This window comes from Symphalangus syndactylus, chromosome 3, assembly GCF_028878055.3.
Source record: "Symphalangus syndactylus isolate Jambi chromosome 3, NHGRI_mSymSyn1-v2.1_pri, whole genome shotgun sequence".
In the NCBI taxonomy this organism is placed as follows: Eukaryota; Metazoa; Chordata; class Mammalia; order Primates; family Hylobatidae; genus Symphalangus; species Symphalangus syndactylus.
Window position 1 is genome coordinate 109,471,941 of NC_072425.2, and position 17,963 is coordinate 109,489,903.

The 17,963-nt window shown below is 35.3% G+C and overlaps 1 protein-coding gene across 6 annotated transcripts in view; it reads left to right on the top strand.

The window, feature by feature from the left end:
• The window catches only part of MTERF1 (mitochondrial transcription termination factor 1), a 494,830-nt gene that overhangs the window by 389,246 nt on the left and 87,621 nt on the right, over positions 1-17,963 (top strand). For 5 of the 6 annotated variants that reach the window (XR_010120073.1, XR_010120075.1, XR_010120076.1 and 2 more), the window contains one exon: positions 7,372-7,526. The exons of the other annotated variant lie outside the window; for it this stretch is intronic. The gene's annotated coding sequence lies outside the window, so the exon portion shown is untranslated. The remainder of the gene's footprint in view (positions 1-7,371; positions 7,527-17,963) is intronic. 6 annotated transcript variants of the gene reach the window in all.

The window sequence follows — 17,963 nt, forward strand, 5'->3', positions numbered from 1 at the left end:
ATTGACCACATAGTTGGAAGTAAAGCTCTCCTCAGCAAATGTAAAAGAACAGAAATTATAACAAACTGACCACAGTGCAATCAAACTAGAACTCAGGATTAAGAAACTCACTCAAAACAGCTCAACTACATGGAAACTGAACAACCTGCTCCTGAGTGACTACTGGGTACATAATGAAATGAAGGCAGAAGTAAGGATGTTCTTTGAAACCAACAAGAACAAAGACACAACATACCAACATACCAGAATCTCTGGGACACATGCAAAGCAGTGTGTAGAGGGAAATTTATAGCACTAAATGTCCATAAGAGAAAGCAGGAAAGATCCAAAATTGACACCCTAACATCACAATTAAAAGAACTAGAAAAGCAAGAGCAAACACATTCAAAAGCTAGCAGAAGGCAAGAAATAACTAAAATCAGAGCAGAACTGAAGGAAATAGAGAAACAACCCTTCAAAAAATTAATGAATCCAGGAGCTGTTTTTTTTTTTTAAAAGATCAACTAAATTGATAGACTGCTAGCAAGGGTAATAAAGAAGAAAAGAGAGAAGAATCAAATAGATGCAATAAAAAATGAAAAAGGGGATATCACCACCGATCCCACAGAAATACAATCTACCATCAGAGATTACTACAAACACCTCTATGCAAATAAACTAGAAAATCTAGAAGAAATGGATAAATTCCTCGACAAATACACCCTCCCAAGCCTAAACCAGGAAGAAGTTGAATCTCTGAATAGACCAATAACAGGCTCTGAAATTGTGGCAATAATCAATAGCTTACCAGACAAAAAGAGTCCAGGACCTGATGGATTCACAGCCGAATTCTACCAGAGGTACAAGGAGGAACTGGTACCATTCCTTCTGAAACTATTCCAATCAACAGAAAAAGAGGGAATCCTCCCTAACACATTTTATGAGGCCAGCATCGTCCTGATACCAAAGCCTGGCAGAGACATAACCAAAAAAGAGAATTTCAGACCAATATCCTTGATGAACATTGATGCAAAAATCCTCAATAAAATACTGGCAAACCGAATCCAGCAGCACATCAAAAAGCTTATCCACCATGTTCAAGTGGGCTTCATCCCTGGGATGCAAGGTTGGTTCAACATACGCAAATCAATAAATGTAATCCAGCATATAAACAGAACCAAAGACAAAAACCACATGATTATCTCAATAGATGCAGAAAAGGCCTTTGACAAAATTCAACAAGGCTTCATGCTAAAAACTCTCAATAAATTAGATATTGATGGGATGTATCTCGAAATCATAAGAGCTCTCTATGACAAACCCACAGCCAATATCATACTGAATGGGCAAAAACTGGAAGCATTCCCTTTGAAAACTGGCACAAGACAGGGATGTCCTCTCTCACCACTCCTATTCAACATAGTGCTGGAAGTTCTGGCCAGAGCAATCAGGCAGGAGAAGGAAATAAAGGGTATTCAATTAGGAAAAGAGGAAGTCAAATTGTCCCTGTTTGCAGATGACATGATTGTATATCTAGAAAACCCCATTGTCTCAGCCCAAAATCTCCTTAAGCTGATTAGCAACTTCAGCAAAGTCTCAGGATACAAAATCAATGTACAAAAATCACAAGCATTCTTGTACACCAATCACAGACAAACAGAGAGCCAAATCATGAGTGACCTCCCATTCACAATTGCTTCAAAGGGAATAAAATACCTAGGAATCCAACTTACAAGGGATGTGAAGGACCTCTTCAAGGAGAACTACAAACCACTGCTCAATGAAATAAAAGAGGATACAAACAAATGGAAGAACATTCCATGCTCATGGGTTGGAAGAATCAATATCGTGAAAATGGCCATACTGCCCAAGGTAATTTATAGATTCAATGCCATCCCCATCAAGCTACCAATGACTTCCTTCACAGAATTGGAAAAAACTAAAGTTCATACCGAACAAAAAAAGAGCCCGCATCGCCACGTCAATCCTAAGCCAAAAGAACAAAGCTGGAGGCATCACGCTACCTGACTTCAACCTATAATACAAGGCTACAGTAACCAAAACAGCATGGTACTGGTACCACAACAGAGACATAGATCAATGGAACAGAACAGAGCCCTCAGAAATAATGCCACATATCTACAACTATCTGATCTTTGACAAACCTGACAAAAACAAGCAATGGGGAAAGGATTCCCTATTTAATAAATGGTGCTGGGAAAACTGGCTAGCCATATGTAGAAAGCTGAAACTGGATACCTTCCTTACAGCTTATACAAAAATTAATTCAAGATGGATTAAAGACTTACATGTTAGACCTAAAACCATAAAAACCCTAGAAGAAAGCCTAGGCAATACCATTCAGGACATAAGCGTGGGCAAGGACTTCATGTCTAAAACACCAAAAGCAATGGCAACAAAAGCCAAAATTGACAAATGGGATCTAATTAAACTAAAGAGCTTCTGCACAGCAAAAGAAACTACCATCAGAGTGAACAGGCAACCTACAGAATGGGAGAAAATTTTTGCAACCTACTCATCTGACAAAGGGCTAATATCCAGAATCTACAATGAACTCAAACAAATTTACAAGAAAAAAACAAACAACCCCATCAAAAAGTGGGCAAAGGACATGAACAGACACTTCTCAAAAGAAGACATTTATGCAGCCAAAAAACACATGAAAAACTGTTCATCATCACTGGCCATCAGAGAAATGCAAATCAAAACCACAATGAGATACCATCTCACACCAGTTAGAATGGCCATCATTAAAAAGTCAGGAAACAACAGGTGCTAGAGAGGATGTGGAGAAATAGGAACACTTTTACACTGTTGGTGGGACTGTAAACTAGTTCAACCATTGTGGAATTCAGTGTGGTGAGTCCTCAGGGATCTCGAACTAGAAATACCATTTGACCCAGCCATCCCATTACTGGGTATATACCCAAAGGACTATAAATCATGCTGCTATAAAGACATACACACGTATGTTTATTGTGGCACTATTCACAATAGCAAAGACTTGGAACCAACCCAAATGTCCAACAACGATAGACTGGATTAAGAAAATGTGGCACATATACACCATGGAATACTATGCAGCCATAAAAAATGATGAGTTCATGTCCTTTGTAGGGACATGGATGAAACTGGAAAACATCATTCTCAGTAAACTATTGCAAGGACAAAAAAACCAAACACCGCATGCTCTCACTCATAGGTGGGAATTGAACAATGAAAACTCACGGACACAGGAAGGGGAACATCACACTCTGGGGACTGTTGTGGGTTGGGGGAAGGGGGGAGGGACAGCATGAGGAGATATACCTAATGCTAAATGATGAGTTAATGGGTGCAGCAAACCAACATGGCACATGGATACATATGTAGCAAACCTGCACATTGTGCACATGTACCCTAAAACCTAAAGTATAATAATAAAATAAAAAAAAATAAATAAAGCAAACAATGTAAAAATATGTGTTTCTGTGTGTGTGTGTGTGTGTGTCTGTATGTACATACAGATGCAAATATACATATACTTTAGGTATATATGTACAGTGTTTTCATGTTTGTATATATATTGTATGTTGTGTATATATGTTGTATAACATATATATGTTGTATATATATGTCTAATATGAATGTGGTATATCTATACAGTGGAATATTATTCATCAATTCAAAAGAATAAAGTTCTCAAAAGAAGAAAAAGAACAGGCCAATAGGGATATAAACAATTTTCAACATCCCTAATCATCAGGGAAATGCAAATTAAAATCACAATTCACAATGAGATATCACCTCATACTTATTATAATGGTTATTATTAGAAAGACAAAAGATAATGTGTTAGTGAAGATGTAGAGAAAAAGGAACCCTTTTACATTGCTGGTGGGAATGTAAATGAATACAGCTATTACGAAAAAAAGTAAGGAGGTTCCTCAGGCAATCAAAAATAGAACTACCATATGATCTAGCAATCCTACTACTGAGTATAGATCTAAAGGATATGAAATCAGTAGTCAGACATCTGCATTCTCATGTTCATTGCAGTATTATTCATAATAGCTAAGATATGGAAACTATGTCTATAAGTGGGCAAATAGATAAAGAAAATGGGGCATATATGTATAAAATGTAATACTACATACCCTTTAAAAATGAAATTCTGTCATTTGCAAAAATATGGATGAACCTGGAGGACATTAAGTGAAATAAGCCAGTCATTGAGAGACAAATATTGCATGATCTCACTTACGTGTGGAATCTAAAAAAGTCAAACTCATGGAAACAGAGAGCAAAGTGGTGATTACCAGAGGTCGAGGGTAGAGAGATTAGGGAAATGTTGGTCAAAGGACACAAAATTTCAATTAGACAGGAGTAATAAGTTCAAGAGATCTATTGTATATCATCTTGATTACTGTTAATAGCAATGTATTGTATGCTAGAAAATTGCTAAGAGAGTAGATTTTAAATTTTCTCATAATAAAAAAATAAGGATAGGAAGTAATGCATGTATGTTAAATAGCTTGAGATTTGGCCATTCTACAATGTATACATGTATCAAAACATCATGTTGTACACCATAAACACAATTTTTACTTGTCAATTAAAAATTTAATTAAAAATAAAATAAAAACTCTTGTTAAAAAGAAATCAATCTTATCTTTTTCCATTCAACTATTCCACTACCCTAAAATGTAAAAAAAGAATGAAATACTGAAACATGCTACAACATGGATGGACTTTGAAAACCTTATGCAAAGTGAAAGAAGCCAGACAGCGTCCACATACTGTATAGCTCCATTTATATGAAATGTCCAGAATAAGCAAGTTTATAGAGACAGGAAGTGGATCACTGGTTGCCAGGGTCTGCAGAGAGGGGAGAGAAAGGATAATGACTACTAATGGATAATGGGGTTTATTTGAGGTGGAAATATTCTGAAAGTAGAATTGCATATCTACTTAAATATCCTGAAAGTTTCTGAATTGTGTACTATAAAAGATTAATTATATATTTTGAGAATTATTGATCCATGACAATAAATAAATTATAGAACTGTAAGGATAAATTGACAAATCCACAATTGTAAAAGGAAATTCTATGTCACTTTCCTTAGAAATTGACTAGTTAGGAAGACAAATGATAGGTAAGAATGAGGAGGATTGCAATCGCATAATAAACAAAATTGACCTGATAGATTTCTGTTTAACTTTGTGCCCCTCACAATAGAGAATGTATATTTTTTCAAATACATACAGATTCATTCACAATGATTAACCATGTATTAGCATAAATAAGAAATATCCACAGTTTTCAATAGCTTTCCATATACGTGACATTCACTGACCACAATACAGTAAAATTGTAAAATTTACTGCATTAGCTACAAATTAATATTTTAGAAAGTATCTGTACCCTGGAAAAAAATTTCCAAATAACTCTTGGGTTCAAGAAACAAAATAAGTTGCAAAATATTTACGACTAAACAGCAGCAAAAACATGGTATGCATATCAAATCGTATGAGATGCATCCAAAGAAAGACTCAAAGGAAAATTTAAAGTCTTAAATATAGTATTTTAGAAAATAAGAAATAATGAACTGAAATTGATTAAGCTTTAAAGTTAAAAAAGGAGCCAATAAAGATAAGAGAAGATATTAAGAAAACAGAAAGCAAATAAAAACAGCAAAGATAATCACAAAATAAAATCTCATTATTTGAAAATACTCATAGGAAAACATAAAGATAGACATTGACAAGTATCAAGGAAAAGAGACACCCAAATAACAAGATAAGGAACAACAACGAATCATACACAGAGGAATAAAATATAAGAAGAAACACCAGTAAATGTGAATATTCCAATGAAATGGACACTTTCCAGGAAAACACGAGTCGCTAAAATTGGCCCAGTAGGTTACTTAAATAGATGAAAACCATAAAGGAAATAAAAATGTTACTTATTGCTCTGTCTCTACAAAAGGCACTAAAGTGACTGCTGTGAACTGTTTAAACAATGGGCACAGTGAATTCTCATTATCCACAATAGTTTTGTTCCATAAAGTTGCTGCTAACACTGAATTAGTGAATCCTGAACCATTGTTCCTAGGGGAAATATAGAGTTAGGTTTTTGTGAGCCTCTAGCCACAACATTTTCACTAACTGATCAATGCATAACTTTATTTTCTGTGTGTTTCTGTTTAAAGGCCCTGTAATACATATTGCTGATTCATTAACATTGAGCTTATGTCCAGTAGCACTAAAACTTATGCCTGAGTAAAGGTAATTTAACACACATATTTCCTCCATAAGGCATATCACAGCCAGTTGTCTTGCTTAAGAACACTAGACAACACTTCAGCATTATACTTGAGGGCCATTTTAAACTGTAACATCACCAACGAAAATGCAAAAAACATAGCACTAAGTATACCACGAACAAGATACTTATTTATAGTATGGGATCTGAGACAAGAAGGCAGAGCATTGCCTGGTTTGACCTTAGCTGGGAACATGAACATAGAATGACAAATTTTTGGCCACTCTGCTTATGTTCACAGACTACCATCAAAGTGCTACAAATATTGATTTTGGGGTTACGGATCAATTTTAGCTGGTAGGCAAAATTACAAATACAGAGTCTATGAATAATAAAGATTGATTATAATTGCTAATTTATCTATTTGCTCCAAGACATAGGAAAATGTGAGGAATTATGCCACTTTAAATTAAGCTAAGGACCACACAAGGAAATAAAATTATAAGCCTATTCCATATTAACAAGGAATCCAAAATGTTATGTCACATATTGGCAAACTAAATCCAGCGGGAGATGAAAAGAACAAAACATTAGGAATATGTATATCTGAGGAATTCAAGGATAGTTCAAAACTGGAAAATATACTGGTATGTGTCTTTGTTCAGACTGCTATAACAAAATACCACAGACTGGATAGCTTATGTACAACAGGAATTTATTTCTCATAGTCTGGAGGCTGGAAAGTCTAAGATCAAGGTGCCAGCAGATTCAGTGTCTGCTGAGGACCTGCTTTCTGGTTCACAGATGGCACTTTCTGACTATGTCCTCACATGGTGGAAGGAGCAAGTCAACTCTTTGGGGTCTTTTAACATAAGGGCACTAATCTCAATTATGAGAGCTCCATTCTCATTATCTAATCACCCCCCAACGACAATACCTCCTAATGCCATCACATTAGTGATTAGGTTTCAACAGAGGAATTTTGGGGAGACACAATACTCAGACCATAGTAGTATGTTAATTAGCACTTTAAAAAATAGAACAGCATTACCTCAATAGCTGTAGAAAATGCATTTAATCATATTTAACATTCAATCGTGATGAAATTTCTACAAATTTCTTAGCAAACCTGGACTTAAGCCTGAGGATTAAGCAACACTTGGCCAAAAGCCTGAGGATAAAGTCAATACAGGAGGATAGCAAAGCAAGAGGACTTTCATAAAAGCAGAGCTGGGGTTTGACATGCTCTACCTGAAGTGACTCTTCTTGAAATTTCCTGGTATGTAAAATAATGTATTCTTGTGTTATATGAGCTAATTTTAGAACTGTGTTTCAGTTACTTTGTAATAAATATGAAAAGCAAGACCAAGATAGTCAATGATTTTTAGATGATATGATTATCTACCTAAAAAGTAAAAAACAAGAATCTCATCTTATGAACTATTAGAACCAAGAAGAAAGTTTAATAAGGTGGCCAGATATAGGAATGGCATATAAAAATCAATAGCTTGAATGTTATCATAAACTTGGAATACACAGATTTTTTTTATTATACTTTAAGTTCTGGGGTACATGTGCAGAGACAAGATTTTTTAAGCCAATCGCAAAAAGCAATAACAGTAAAGATGAAAATGATCAATTAGACTATAGCAAAAGACACTCTTAAGGTAGATAAAGTCTATCCTCAAAGGGAGAATATATTAGCAATGCATACAACTGACAAAGAACTCATATCTAAGATATAAAAAGAATTCTTGCAAAGCAATAAAAAGACACAAAAGAAAAATGAATGGAAAGCTTGAGGAGGCACTCCACAAATGATTTTCAAATGGTTGGTACACATTTGAAAATGTGCCTGACTTCACTAGTTTTCAGGGAAATGCAAAATGAAAGCAAAGGCTGCTATTACATTAAACGACTAAAATGAAAACGAAAAATGTACTCAGTATCACATGTTGGCAAGGGTGCAGAACTGGAACACTGTAGGTTAAGTACTAATTCTCATACACTCCTGGTGGTACTATAAATTTGTTCATCCCCTGTAGATATCTGGCAGTATATATGAAATCTATTAATAAGATATTCTGTTCCTGGATATGTAAACCAACAAAAATGCATAAATAAGTTTAAATGTATAAGACATGTTCAATAATGTTCATACAAGTACCATCCAATCCCCATAAAATAGCATAGATAACTAAATTGTGGTATATTAGCAAAATAAAATACAATTCAGCATTAAGAATACATAAATGCCAACTTTATACAATAAGGATGAATCTTGAAAACAGAATGTGGGATGAAAGAAGCCAGACACTAAAGATTTTGTAGTGTATGAGTTTATTTATAGGAAATTTAGAGCAGGTGAAATTATTGCATGGTGCTAGAAGTTAAGAAAGAAGTTACCGTTGGGGTGAAGGCAGTGGTGGGAAGAGAATACGAGGGAGGCATCTTTTCTTCACCTGGTTGCTAGTTGCAGGTATGAATTGAGCTTGTGAGACTTTATTGAGCTACAAAGTTTTCTGCAGACAAACTTTTTCTTCAGTAAGATTATCTTCCAAAAGACTAAAAAATCAAGAATTTTCCTGTGCATGATCAATAACCAGCTGGTAAAAATATTAGAAGAAAATATTCCACTCAAAATAGCAATAAATAGGACAACGTACCTAGGAACAAAACATTTTATAGACAACTTTGGAAATAATAAAGACATTTTTAGTAAATAAATGTATACAGGCTGACATTCCTCATCTGAAAATCTGAAATCCAAAATGCTCCAAAATTCAAAACTTTTTGAGCACCAACATGATGCTACAAGTAGAACATTTCGCACCTGACCTCATGTGATGGGTGGCAGTCAACGCATAGTTTGTTTCTTGTCCCCAAGGGAAAAAAGACCTTCCCAGCCCTCTTCAGCTGTGATACAGCTTTTTATGCACAGGCCCAGATTCCCCCCATGTAAGCACGCCTACAAAGGCTGATAAAATGGCTCATGTGCAGTCCAGACATATCAATGGTAGGTTCCCCATGGTGACCAGATGGGTCCAAGACCTACATGCATTAGTCACTGTGGGTTCTTTTGCTTATTCTCTGCTCTGCTCTGTGGTATAAGGGTAAAAGAATGGTGTTGGAATGACCACTATATATATAACCTGAAGAAACAGATGGATAAACTGTTGAAGTTCTACACTGAAAGTGATAAACAGGATTTAATGAAAAATGGGAAAACACTGCATAAAGCTAAAAAGGAAGATCTCAATTGTGTATTGAAAGAATGAATCCACAGTATCATATTGAACACATGCTACTTAATGGGATACTGATCATAAAACAAGCAAAGCTCTATCATGATGAACTGAAAATTAAAGGGAACTGTGAATATTCGATAGGCTGCAGAAATGTAAGGAAAGATATGACATTAGGTTTTTAAAGATTTGTGGTGATAAGGCATCTGCTGATCACAAAGTAGCAAATTTATTGATGAGTTTGCCAAAGTCATCGCTGATGAAAATATCATGCCAGACCAAGTCTATGATACTAATGAAACATCACTGTTTTGGTGTTATTGCCCCATAAATCCACTCACTAAAACTGATGAGACAGCTACAGGGATTAAGAATGTCAAGGACAGAATAACTGTGCTGGGATGTGCTAATGCAGCAGGCACCCATAAGTGTAAACTCGTTGTAGGCAAAAGCTTGCATCCTGTTTTCAAGGAGTGAATTTCTTATCAGTCCATGTTATGCTAACAAAAATGCATGGATCACCAGGGACATCTTTTCTCGTTGGTTTCACAAACATTTTGTACTAGCAGCTCATGCTCACTGTAGGGAAGCTGGACTGCACGTCAACTGCAAGATTTTGTTATTCTTTGACAACTGTTCTGCTCATCCTTCAGCCAAAATCTCATTAAAAATAATGTTTATACCATGCACTTTCTCCAAAATGTGACGCATTAGTTCAGCCATGTGACTCGGTATCCTTACATCAATGAAGAGTAAATAGTAAAACACCTTCTTTAACAGCATGCTAGCAACAGTGAACGTTGGTGTAGAAGGATTGTGAAAGGAGTTTGGCATGAAGGATGTTGTATACATTGTGGCTAACGCTTGGAACACAATGGCTAAAGACACAGCTGTGCATGCCTGGCACAACCTCTTGCTTGCAATTAGGTTCAGTGATAATGATGAACAAGATGGTAACTTTGAAAGCTTTCATACATCAAGTGAGAAAAAATGATGTCTATCCTCCCTACATGAGCAAAAAATATACCTTCGGAGTCCATCAATAAGTTGGAGGAAGTGGATATCAAAGCAGTTTTTAGCCTTGATAATGAGGCTTTAGTTGTTCATTCATTGACTGCTGGTGAAATGGCAGAAATGGTTCTGAATCAAGGTGATCATGATAATAGTAATGATGAAGGTGATGTTAACACTGTAGGAAAAAGTGCCTGTAGATAACATGGTGAAAAGTGTGATGAGCATATTGAAGGACTAGAGCAGTGTGCATTCATAATAGAACAAGAAATCATGTCAGTTTATAAAATCAAAGAGAGACTTCTAAGACAAAAACCGTTGTTAATGAGGCAGATGACTCTGGAGGAAACATTTTTAAAAGCCATCCAGCAGAATGCCTCCTCATCCCTAGAGGACCCACTTCCTGGTCCCTCAACTGCTTCTGATGTTTCTTCTCATCTAAAAAATAAAATACAGTGTACAGTAACCTTTTAATCGAAACACAGCATTGTAGGTAGAGAGTGAAAGCCTGCCATTGTTTGTTGTTGCTCTTATTTAACAGCTGACACAGGTATTCAGATGATGCTACTGTGCTGCTTAGTTACTCTGAACACTTTATTTTTTCACTGTATTAATGGTATGTCATTTTTTTTACTATTGTGTACTTATGTGTAAATAAGTGTAAGAAAATGATTGCTTATCAATAGCATATAAAATTCGAAGTCAGGGTTGATGGTGATGCCAAAGACCTGCAGATTGTCCACAGGGGTGGCTAAGATAATGACACCTTTGCTTTCTGATTATTCAATATACACACTTTGTTGTATGCACAAAATCATTAAAATATTGAATAAAATTTCCTTCAGCTATGTGTATACAGTGTATATGAAACAAAATGAATTTTGTGTTTAGACTTGAGTCCCACTGCCAAGATATCTCACATATGCAAATATTCCAAAATCAAAAAATCTGAAATCTGAAACATTTCTGGTCCCATGCATTTCAGATAAGAAGTACTCAACCTGTATGGAATGTTCATGAATGAGAAAAATCTCTGTAATTCACAGCCCAGCCATGCCTGCAGAAACTTGGCTGCAAGTGTGGATAACCCTTCAGTTGTTCCCTCCAGCATGGACAGTTTGGAGACTAACAAGAGATTAATGCCATCCCTGAGGGTCTGAACAGCTCAGATTGTTGAAGAATCTCACATTTATTGGAGAATTGCAAGAAGAACAGGAAATATATGGGTATTGCCTGGCATTCTACTTGATAAGAAATAGAAGGAAATTGAAACTCTCTGACTAATGTCTGTGTTCTGACGTGTAATTTCCATTTTACTGCATTTATTAAAAGGAATCAATGTACATGTAGTTCAGAAAAAAGAAACAGCTCTAATTTTGGCATCTACCCAAATATAAGACTATGCCCTGCTAGATATCAAGACAGAATATAAAACTCTGGCAGTTAAAACAGTGTGGAATCATCACAGGAATTGATAAATTAACCAATGGAATGAAATAGAGAATTGAGAAACAGACCCACATAATAGCCCCCAAACTTATGCTGGTGGAATTATTTACATATTAACTTCTCATAAATTCAATATTATTGACTAAATAAGGTATGACATTATTATGTGTCATGCACACTCTTTCTACTCTTACTCTCTGATTTCTGGAATTAGAATAATAGGGTTCAACAGAAGGAAAAATATACTCAGTACTACACTCCCTCATAAATATTCAACTTATGTTGAACAAAATATTCATTGTCCCCCGAAACTATTTTGAATAAAATATTTATTGTCCCCCAAAACTATATTCCAGTGTTTGGTGGCAACAATTATTTTTTCTATTGGCCTGTGTTACTTAAAAAAAATCTAATATCACATATGGTTTCTTAAAAAGATAATGGAAGTTAATCTTATTAAAAAACTGTATTTATGGTAGAAACTGAGATGAGTGAATACTGATGGGTGAAGCACTAAAGAGCTATTAGTCTGAAGGTGAAGAAATGACAGTGTCACCTCATGAAGAAGCTTCTGTGATTTTGCTACTGGTCTTGTCAGCTGACACCACACGGCCATTCAAAGGGCCTACACTTTGGCCTAATCACTAGATTCTGCTACTATTGTCTGTTTGGATTTCTTGCTCTGCAGGGAATCATTAGAAACATAAATTCACAAAATTCATTGAGTCTAATACATGTAAGGCAATGGGATATGTTAGAAAATGTTACTGACTGTGAAAATGTCCACAGCCTAATGAAAGAGGATAGAAACAAACAAAAGATTGTAGTCAGGTGGCTCTTCTTACAATAGTGCAAGTCAGAAGTATCCTTTGGAATTCTGAGAAAGCCAGATCATTTTTCTTGAGATTTTTCAGGGCCCCACCTGTGGGAGGAAATCTGAAATTTCTCTCTAGGTAGTTCTGGGACATTGCAAATTGTCATGTTTTTCATTCTTGAATTTGATATGCAATGTCATGTTACTGTTTGTCATAAAACAGATCTAAATTATAGTCAGCACACTTAAATGTTTCTTTCTTCGGATGGATCTGGAGGCCATTATCCTTAGCAAACTAACGCAGGAACTGAAAACCAAATACTGCATATTCTCACTTATAAGTGGGAGCTAAATGATAGGAACACATGGATACACAGAGGGGAACAACACACACTGGGGCCTTTTGGAGGGTGGAGGGTGGGAGGAAGGAGAGGATCAGGAGAAATAACTAATGGGTTTTACGCTTAATACCTGCGTGATGAAATAATCTGCAAAACAAACCCCATGACACACGTTTACCCATGTAACAAACCTGCACTTGTACCCCTGAACTTAAAATAAAAGTTTTAAAAAGTTCCTTCTTGTGGTCAAAGAAGCAGGAATAATTTACATACAAAAATGGGGAAGGCTCATCCCTTAGCTAAATACCAAGGAAAACTAGAAAACGCAGCACAGTGGTAGCTGAGGTCCTATTCTCTGAGAACAAAGCTAGTGAGAAACAGGATGCAGGGTTCAGAAATGTCAGGGATCATGCAGAACTGAATTTCTTCTCAGAAATTTAAGGTGTTTTGCAAACATAGACTAATCCTCATGTTATTCTTGTGTGTGTGTTTTAAATTGGATTTTTTTAAACTTGCCTATAGAGTAGCATCTTATATTACAGAAAATAACAGAAAGAGTGCTGTCAGTGTCCCTGTTCTTGGCTCTGTTCTCAAGCTTAATTCTTTCATAAAGAGGATCCATATTTGGTAATAATGTCAGAAATAAAAAAAAAAGAAAGAGGCCTTCTCTTGCTTTTCCATTGCCATTTATGTCCATACTTTATGATTTGATTTACATTTTATGACTTGAGTTTTTCCCTTACTAAATTTACAGGGACTTTGAGATGATAAAACTTTCCTTATATCAGAATAAAGACAAGGCTTCAGAGAGAAAATATATTTGAATATTTCATTCCCATAACACTTTAATCCTTGCAGCTAATCTAATACAACCGGATTTCCAACAATGTAAAAAGAAAGTAAGCACTGCTGAGAGCCCTAAAGAGCTCCAGGTTGCCAAAGAGGGGAAATTTGTTTCTTTTTCTCAGAGGATCAATCATCCTGAAATGGCTGCTCCAAATACTGGTAGTGAAATAATCATTCACCTGAAATATTGCTTCTTAATCCTATGGTATGTTTACTTTCTCCTTGAAGCCTGTTATCCAGCTGTAAATCACATCAAAGAGCTATTAGGGCAGTAGCTAAATATTCTGATTGAAAAATTCTTCAAAAGCTTACATTATATAATAATTTTATTGAAATTTCCTGGTTTTAAGTAGTCTCTATTTCATTTTTTCATCTGCTTGTTTCAATGACTTTATATTTTAAAAAATTACAAGAGAATCCTATCAAAATCCACAGGTCCAATTATTTTCCCATAACAGCACCTATTTATTTTTCATTACATTTTATTTTTTAAAATTTCATTTAAAATGTACTTAAGTAATGCATATCCACTGGGGAAAATTAGAAAATACAGAAAAACAGGAAGAAAAAAGTAAGTACAATATCTGAAATGATCAATTAAACATAACCAAAATGGACTTCCACTGTGTAACTGTTTAGATGTTCTTCTGTTTGTGTGAATACATGTGTTGGAGGCATTTTAAATAAATCCTTCTGTACATACCTATATTTTGCAGCTGGCCCTTTTCTTTGTAAACTTGACGTAATGTCAACATTAAAAAAATTACATATATTTTCAGTTTATTATTTATTTATTTATTTATTTTAGAGACAGGGTCTTGCTATGTTGCCTGGGCTGGTCTTAAAATCCCATGCTCAAGCAATCTGCCCACCTCAGCTTGCCAAAGTGCTGGGATTATAGGCATGAGCCACTGCACTGGGACAACATTTTTCTATATCAATGCATATACTTGCATATAAGTTTTAGTGGTTATATTTAATCCATTAGAGTCCTTGGATCATGTTTTCATTCTCATTCATATCAAAGTATTTTCTAATTTCCCATTGTACTTGTAGTTGTTAAGATTGTGTTAATTTCCATATGCTTGTGAACTCTCATTTCCTTCTATTATTGATTTCTAATTTTATTCCATTGTGGTCACGGAAGATAATTTGTATAATTTCCTTTTTTTTTTTTTTTTTAAACATGGAGTCTTGCTCTGTCACACAGGCTGGAGCGCAGTGGTGCAATCTTGGCTCACTGCAAACTCCGCCTCCTGGGTTCAAGTGATCCTCCACCTCAGCCTCTCAAGTAGCTGGAATTATAGGTGTGCACCACCACACCTGGCTAATTTTCATATTTTTAGTAGAGACAGGTTTTCACCATGTTGGCCAGGCTGGTCTTGAACTCCTGACCTCAAGCGGTCCACCTGCCTCAGCCTCCCAAAGTGCTGGGATTACAGGTGTGAGCCACCGCACCCAGCCTATAATTTCAATCTTTTAAAATCTGTTAATATGCATTTTGCAGCCTAACATATGGTCTATCCTGGAGAATGTTGTATGTGCATATGTGTTGTTGTGTGGAATGTTCTGTATATGTCTATTAGGTCTAGTTGGTTTATAGTGTTCTTCCAATCCTTTATATCCCTATTAATCTTCTGGCTAGTTGTTTCACCCACTCTTGAAAGTGGGGAATTGAAGTCTCCAACTATTAGTATTATTTCCTATTTCTCCCTCCAATTATGTCAATTTTTGCTTAATATATCTTGGGGCTCTGTAGTTGGGTGGGTATAAATTTATAATTGTTATATCTTCTTGATATATTGACATTGTCTGTATATAATATCCTTCTTTTTCTCTTGTAACAATTTTGACCTAAAATCAGTTTATCTGACATTAATATAAGAAGTCCCACTGTCTTTTGGCTACTGTTTGCAAGGAATATATTTCTTCCATCCTTTCACTTTCAACCTTTGTTCCTTTGAATCTAATGTGAGTATTTTGTAGACAGTACAAGTTGGGTCAGTTTTTTTAAATCCCTTCTGCCAATCTCTGTCTCTTAATTGGAGAGTTTAATCAATTTACATTTAAAATAATGGATGATAAGGAAAGATCTACTTCTGCCATTTTGCTACTTGTCTTCTACATGTCTTATATCTTTTTTGTTCCTCAATTCCTCTATGACTGCCTACATTTGTGTTTAGCTGATTTTTTTCTAGTGCACTGTTTTGATTTTACTTTTACTTTTCTTTATCTTTAAACAAATATTTTCTTAGTGGTTACCCTAGGGATTACAATTATATCTTACATGTATAACAACATAGTTTTAATTAATATCAAGTGAGCTTCAATTGGAAAAAGAACTCTCCTATATACTTCTGTCCCTTACCCTTTGTCTTGTTACCATCACAGATTACATCTTTATACATAGTATGTTTATGAACATAGATTTATAATTTTTTTATGCATTTTTAAGTCACATAAAAAAGGAGTTACAAACCAAAAATACAATAGTACTGGCTCTTATATTTACATATTTAATTATTTTTACTAGTGTTCTTTATATATTTGTATGGCTTCAAGTTACTATCTAGTGCCCTTCATTTCAGCCTGAAGGACTCATTTTAGATTTTCTTGTAGGGCAGGTCTATAAGCAGAGTGATGAATTCCTTCAGCTTTTATCTGGAAATGCCCTAATATATCCTTCACTTTTGAAGGATGGTTTTTCCAAATATGGCTCTCTTAGCTGATAGTCTTTTTTTTTTCTTTCAGCACTTTAAACATCTCATTCCACTGCCTTCTGGCCTCCATGGTTTCTGATGAGATACCAGTTGTTGATCCTATTGAGGATCCCCAGTACATAACAAATTGCTTGCCTCTTAATGCTTTAAAAAACACTCTTCGTCTTTGAACAGTTTGATTATAATGTATCTAACTGTGAAACTCTTTGAGTTTATTCTATTTAGAGTTTGTTCAGCTACTTGGAGGTACAGATCTATGTCTTTCATCAAATTTGGGACATTTTTAGCCATTATTTTAAAAAATATTATTTTTGTTCCTTTCTCCCCTTACCTCTGGTCTATCATTATACTTATGTTGGTAAGCTTGATAGTGTCACATGGCACTCTGAGGTGCTGTTCATTTTTCCATGTTCCTTTTTTTCCCTTGCTCACCAACTGAATACTTTCCATTAACTTACTTTCAAATTTACTGATTTTTCTTTTGCTTGCTCAGATCTACTACTGAGTCCCTCTAGTGAATTTTTCCTTTCAGTTATTGTACTTTTCATCTCCAGAATTTCCATTTGGTTCCTTTTTATAAGCTCTATCTCCTTATTGATATTCTATGTTTATTGAGAATTAGTCTCAATTTTTGTTCGTTCTTAGTCCATGGCTTTCTTTAACTCTTTGGGCATATTTAAGACAATTGTTTTAAAAGCTTTGTGTATTAAGTCCAACAGCTGGGCTTCCTCAGGGATAGTTTCTGTTAATTTCTTTTGTTCCTGTGAATGGGCCATACTTTCTTGTTTCTTTGCATGCCTCATAATTTCAAACAAAAAAACAGGGCATTTCGAATATTATAATATGGGAAATCTAGAAATCAGACTCTCCCCCTTTCCCAGGGTTTCTTGTTGCTACTTGTGGTGGGTTATAGTTATTTGTTTAGTCAATTTTCTAAACTATGTTTGTAAAGACTATATTCTTTGTCATGTGTGGTCTCTAAAATCTCTATTCTATTAACTTAGTGGTTAGCTAGTGATTTGATAGAGATTTCCTTAAACACTTGGAATCACACACACAAACACAAAACAAACACACAAATGAAGTCTTCTAGTCTTTTGGAACTGAGCTCTGTGTGTATTTGTGTTTATGTTAGTGCACACTTTAACTATTCAGCTGGAAAGTTTACAACTCTGCCTTTGCCTTCATTTCCTGCCTATGTGGAACTTGAAGTTCAGCCAGAGGTAAAAGCTTAGGATGTTCTCAGATATATTAGGAGTATGTGCCCATCCTGGGCATGTGTATGACTAA